Here is a 5,568-nt window from a genome sequence, read left to right as displayed (position 1 = left end):
GGCTTAAACTCAGGCCAGGCGCGTGTGCGTGCGTGCCCAAGATCCCGAGAGGAGAATGGAGGAGAAGGGATTGTGGTGTGACCATCCCCCCTCTGGAGTGATTTCTCGCTTTCTGTCTTTCTGGCAAGCGCACATGCCCTATAGCAAAAACCTCTAAAAATAAAAAGATGAAGAATGAACTAATTTTTAAAGAATTATTTTATTTAACTTTATTTATTTATTTATTTACTGATATATGTATATTAATTTGACCAGAGATGGGTAGAGTGAGAGAGAGAGGGAGAGAGAGGGAGGAGAGTGAGAAAGCAAGCCCCAGGTCCAGGACTTGGACCATGGTCGGTCATGTGGGAGTTCAGGACCCTTAACCACAATGCCACCTGCCAGCTCCGAAGGACTGTTTCTACCATCCAGTCACATTAGTGAGTTTTCTGTGAGTCATAGATTTTCGGGAGCAGGAAAAAATTCTTGTTAACACACCTTTGTTAAACCTTTTGCCTTTTGTTGGCAGAAACGGAAATTCTGAGTAGTTACCAGCAGGTGGCGCAATGAAATAAGGTTTACTCTTGCAGCCTAAAACTCAAAAACAGAAGCAAAAAATGGCCCACACCTTACCTGGTGATTGGCAAACGTTTCTTGTGAATTTCCAACCAAATCTGCCATCATAGCGGAAACCTGTAAATATGGCTTCATCAGAGAGCTGTGAGAACTAAGTCTTCAAATGAGTCAAAGACAAAAGCTTGTTTTTTCCTCACGTTTCTCAATTTTTCAAAAAAAATTTACTTGATATTTAATTTGCTATAGGGCACTTGCACTCACCAGAGAGAGAGGGGGAAAGTGAAAAAGCAAGCAGCCAAGTCCAGGACTCAGACTGAGATGGACCATGTGGGAGACCAACGCCTTAACCACCATGCCACCTGCTGGTGTTTCCCCCCTCACTTTTTTTTTTGGGGGGGGGAAGGCTTTTGCTATAGGGCAGGTGTACTCACCAGAAAAACAGAAACAGAGACAGAAAGCAAGAAATCATTCCCCAGGGGGGATGGCCACGCCGCAATCCCTTCTCCTTCGTTCTCCTCTCGGGGTCTTGGGCACACACGCACGTGCCTGAGATGAGTTTAAGCCACCGGGTCTGGCACTTGAACCGCGGTTGAGTACATGGGAACCCAGCGACATACCCATTACGTCAACTGCTGGTTCCTCCCCCCTCGATTTTTTTTTCGACATAATAGAATTGTCTGGGCAGATTTCTTTCTTTTCTTTTTTAAGAATTATTAATTTGGCCAGCAGGTGGCATTGTGGTTAAGGGTGTTGGACTCCCGCATGGCTGACCTGGCGGTTTGCTTTCTTGCTTTCTCACTCTCCCTTTCTTTCTCGTTGTCCCTCTCTAATTTTAAAAAATAAATAAGTAAAGTTAAATAAAATAGTTCTCAAAATATTAATTTAATTAAATTATTCTTAATTTTTAAAGAATTATTATTATTTTAAAATTTTCTATAGGGCACATGCACTCACCAGAGAGAGACAGAGAAAGAGAGAGAGAGAGAGAGAAAGAGAAAGTGAGAAAGTAAACCACCAGGTTCAGGACTCAAAATGTTGTGTGTCATGTTTGTGTTCAGTGTCTTAACTGGTATGCCACCTGCTGCCCCTTATTATTTTAATTTGCTATGAGGCACATGAGCTCAGCAGAGAGAAGCAGAGAATGTGAGAAAGCATGTTGCCAGGTCCAGGATGCGAACTGTGGTCGGCCATGTGGGAGTCCAGGGCCTTAACCACCATGTAACCTGCTGGCCCCTTCAGGGCTTTTTTACATCTGCAACAGATGTGGACAGCAAAGGGGTCTGGTTACAAATGCAGCCCTCAGTTTTCCTTAGATTGCTTTGAGTTTCTTTTCTTTTTAAAATTTTGCCACTCACTGGAGAAACAGAGAGGAGAAAGCACCCCTGTTGGGGAATGGCCGTGACACACCCCTTCTCCTTTACAGCTCCCTTCTGTCAGTATTTTGGGCACACACGCACACTGGCCCAGCTCCCAGGCTGCTGGATCCAGGGCTCATGCCACAGGGTAGACCAGGTGGGATCTGGTTGTCTTAACCATTGGGCCATGGAACCAAGCCAGGAAGTGTTCAGTTTTTTAAACTTTATCAAACACTTTCTTCAGTTCATATCTGGTTGATAATAATCATTGGAGGTGGGGATATTTTCATTATATTTTTAAAAAGACACTTAAGGGGGCCAGCAAGTGGCATGGTGGTTAAGGTGTTAGACCCCCATGTGGCCAACTATGGTTTGAGTCCCTGATCTGATGGCTTGCTTTCTCACTTTCTCTCTCTGGCTCCCTCTGGTGAGTGCACATGCCCTGTGGCAAATTAAATAATTGTAGTAAGTTTAAAAAATATTATTTAAAAACTTTTAAAGAATTATTTAATATTTATTTATTTGTGTATTTTAATTTGACCAGAGTGGGAGGAAGAGAGAGAGAGAGAAAGTGAGAAAGCAATCTGCCAGGTTCGGGACTCAAACCATGATCAGCCATGTTGGAACCCAGCACCCTTAACCACCATGCCACCTGCTGGCCCCCCAAAAAGGCACTTAAGGTGCTAGATCTCACATGGCCGACTCTGTAGTTCAAGTCCTGGACTCAGTGGCTTGGAAAACACACTAGGCACATGTGTATGTGTGCCCAGAATCTTGAGAAGAGAATGGAGGGGAAGGGATTGCAGTGTGGCCATCCCTCTGGAGGGTGTGTGGTTTCTAACTTTCTCTTTCTCTGTCTCTGTCCCTCTCTGGCAAGCGCACACATCCTATGGGAAAAAAAGTGTTCTCCGTGGGGCCTACAAAACCCCCAAATTTGAGACTCTCTGCAGTAAATGATCTTTAAAGTTCATTCCTTCTACAAATATTTATCGAGGGCTTATGCCAAGCTCTGCGGATCCCTGACAATGAAGACACAGAGAAGCGCTCTGAGATCTCAGGAGATGGTAAACTACGGCGAGGATCCGCCAGCCAATAGAACAGTGGCACATAATGGTAACTTGAATGAAGGGGAGAAAGGAATGACCAGAAGTGGAGATACCTCGGGGGGCCAGGGAGAGTCCTCATTCAGTGGCATTGTGGGCTGAAATTGTGTCCCCCAGAAAGATATGCTGATGTTCTAACCCCCAGAACCTAGGATGTGACTTTCCTTAGAAATAGTCATTGCAGGGACCAGCAGGTGGTGTGGTGGTTAAGGTGCTGGACACTCCCACATGGCTGACCACGGGTCAAGGCCTGGACCTGGTGACTTGCTCTCTCACTTTCTCTCTCTCTCTCTCTCTGTCTCCCTCTGGTCAAATTAAAAAATGAATGAATAAATTAAATAAAATAAAATAATTCTTTTTTTAAAAAAGAAATAGTCATTGCAAATCTCTTCACTCATTTTATCTGTCACTCTCAAAATCAAATAAAAGGACCCCTATATCTGATCACCCCACGAAAGGCATGTTTGCCTCTTCTCTGGGCCCAGATCATTCATATTCTGTTTGGAAATAAACCACATTAATTATTAATTTAAAAAAATAGTCATTGCAGATGTAATTAATTACATGGAGAGGAGGTCACTGCTAGAGTAGGGTGTCTATTTTTATTTTTTAAGAGGTTTTTGCCTTAGGGAACATGCATGCACCAGAGAGAGAGAAACAGAGACAGTGAGAGGGAAAGTAGAAAATCAACCCCTGGGTGGGGAAGGCCATCAGCAAATCCCTTCTCCAGTCTCTTCTCAGGATTTTGGGCACACACACATATGCAACCAGAGAGTTTTAAGATCTGCTGGGTCTGGGACTCGAACCCTGCAGTTAGCCATGTGGGATTCACCCTCCTTAACCACCACAGCACTGGCTGGCCCTAGGGTGTCTTTATAAGAGGACACACAGGAGATATAATCACAGGAAGAAGACCATGGGCCAACCGAGGCAGAGGTTGGAACCACACAGTTGCAAGCCAGGGCGGTTGGTAGCCATCATGAACTGTGAAGAGGCAGAGTCTATCTCGAAGTTTGCAGGGATAGGGTCCCTGTTGAGGCCTCAATCCCAAACTTCTGGCCTCCAGAAGCTTGAGAGAATACAGCCATCTGCTGGCATCCCCAGAAGACTGGTTCCAGGATCACTACAGATAACAAAACCCATGGATGCTCAAGTCCCTACTATAAAATATGCATATGACCTACCCACATGCTCCTTGGGGTGTATGAGAGGCACTGTAAATCATTTCCAGATTATCTGTAATTCCCAATACAATGTAAATATTGTGTAACTATTTATCCTGTATTGTTTAGGAAATAATGCCAAAAATAGTCCTACAGGTTTGGTACAGAGGCAACTAAGTTTAACTACATAGTATACTCAGCAACAAGGTATCAGTAACCAGGTAACATTTTCCATCTGGGTTGATTAATCCCTGAGGAGGGCCCATTGTACATTTCTAATGTTTAAACTCCAGAGGTTGGGGACACACACACCCCCCCATGGCATAGTGGTTACATTGCTGGACTCCCACGTGGCTGACCCTGGTTAGAGTCCCAGACCCAGACCCGGTGGCTTAAAAATGATGCTAGGTGCATATGCATGTGTGCCCAAGATCCCAGGAGGAGAGCAGAGAAGGGATTGAGATGTGGCTATCCCTGCGGGGTGGGGGGATTTCTCATCTTCCCTTTCACTGTTTCTGTGTGTGTCTCTCTCTCTGGCAAGTGTATGCACCCTAAGACAAAAACTTCTGAAAAAAAAAAAAAAACCTACCAAGAGTTTGCGGTATTGAAAACATCTAGTTTGTGGGGACAGCTGCCCTAGAAAAGTAATTCAAGATTCAAGTGCCAGTTGAACTGAAGTTTGAGAAATGAGAAAAAGGCAACCATGTTGAAGACTTAGAGGGAAGAATGTCCCATGCAACGTCAGGAAGAGAAATAATGATGGCTGGAAAGTAGAACTTGGAGATGACATAGACATGACCTGAGAGTGGGGCAGACCAGGAGAGAAGAGGGGAGGGAGAAGAGAGAAGGGGAGGCAGCGAGAAGTTGCATTCAGCTAGCTTGGAGGAGACTGTCACTTGAGCGACAGACACAGCTGTCAAAGAGAGTCACCCAGTCTTAAAAGTGCAGGCAGCCCATCCTTTCTCGCGGCAGTAGGCAGTAATGCAGGCTGTACTCGCGGCAGTAAATAACGACAGTGAGATGTCAGAGCCCGCGCTGCACTTCCCCTCCCTGTCCCCGACCTTGCCAGGTGATCAATGTCAGCGCTCGCATTCCAGGGCCCTGGCTGCGGCCCAGCTCAGGCAATGCAAAGGGCTGAGTGGGCTTTCGCCTCCTCCAAATCTCCTTTCCTCCTCCTCGCCCCGGACACGCTCCTAAACCACCATCTAAGTCAAATAAGTTCTGAAAATGCGGCTTGTGGACAAGTCCCCGAGTCCCTCATAAAAGAGAGAAATTCTGGAGGCGCAAAGGGGCTCCCACGTGGGCAGAGGCAGACCCTGCCAAGACCCGCAAGGATACAGCTGGGCCGGCGCTCTACTCTGGGCGTGCGGGGGCGGGGCCGGGCGCTGCGTG

General features: G+C 46.0%; 1 protein-coding gene across 1 annotated transcript in view; it reads left to right on the top strand.

Moving 5' to 3' along the window:
• Positions 1-5,568, top strand: part of TMEM120B (transmembrane protein 120B) — a 74,016-nt gene that overhangs the window by 1,860 nt on the left and 66,588 nt on the right. The gene's annotated exons all lie outside the window — the stretch shown is intronic.

This window comes from Tupaia chinensis, unplaced genomic scaffold (assembly GCF_000334495.1).
Source record: "Tupaia chinensis unplaced genomic scaffold, TupChi_1.0 Scaffold000258_1, whole genome shotgun sequence".
Taxonomy (NCBI): Eukaryota; Metazoa; Chordata; class Mammalia; order Scandentia; family Tupaiidae; genus Tupaia; species Tupaia belangeri.
This window is presented reverse-complemented; position numbering and strand designations above follow the sequence as displayed.